At 30.0% G+C, this 651-nt stretch overlaps 1 long non-coding RNA gene across 1 annotated transcript in view; it reads left to right on the plus strand.

Annotated features, from left to right (window-relative positions):
* Positions 1-2: 2 nt before the first annotated feature.
* The window catches only part of LOC103581267, a 10,438-nt gene continuing 9,789 nt past the window's right edge, over positions 3-651 (plus strand). The window contains exon 1 of the long non-coding RNA XR_549639.1: positions 3-36. This is a non-coding gene — a long non-coding RNA (uncharacterized LOC103581267). The remainder of the gene's footprint in view (positions 37-651) is intronic.

Here is a 651-nt window from a genome sequence, read left to right on the forward strand (position 1 = left end):
TGATCCACCTGAGTTCCTTTTTCTGTGTGATGTGAGGTAAGGGTCCAACTTCTTTCTTTTGTATGTAGATATCCAGTTCTCCCAGTACCACTTGGTGAAAACATTCTTTTCCCATTGGTGTATTTCCATCATAAAAATATATATTCTTGCTATCTATAAATGTGATTGTTTCTCATTTATTTAAATCTTTAATCATTTCTTTCTACATTGTTTTGTGCTTTTTGATCTGTAAGTCTTGCATTTGTTTAATTGAATATATTACTAAGTAATTAATATCTTGTGATGTAAACAATTGTTTTTCTTAATTTCAGTTTTGGCTTATTCATTGACTGTATAGAAATATAATGTATTTTGAGTATTTCCTCATATTCTGCATCCTTGGTGAAATTGATTTATGAGTTCTAATTTTTACTGGATTTCTTAGAATTTTTTATGTAGTTTAATTTTATCTGCCAATGGAGATAATTTTACTTCTTTCGTTCCAATCTGTATACGTTATGTCTGTTTCTGGCTAACGCATATTGAGTAAAATTGGTCAGAGTGGACATATTTATCTTGTTCTTGATATTAGTTGGAAAACATACAGGCTGTCATTGAGTGCAATGTGATGCATTTTGTCAGGTTGAGTAAGTTGTCTTTTATTCCTAGTTT

Source organism: Galeopterus variegatus, unplaced genomic scaffold, assembly GCF_000696425.1.
Source record: "Galeopterus variegatus unplaced genomic scaffold, G_variegatus-3.0.2 Scaffold12700, whole genome shotgun sequence".
NCBI lineage: Eukaryota > Metazoa > Chordata > Mammalia > Dermoptera > Cynocephalidae > Galeopterus > Galeopterus variegatus.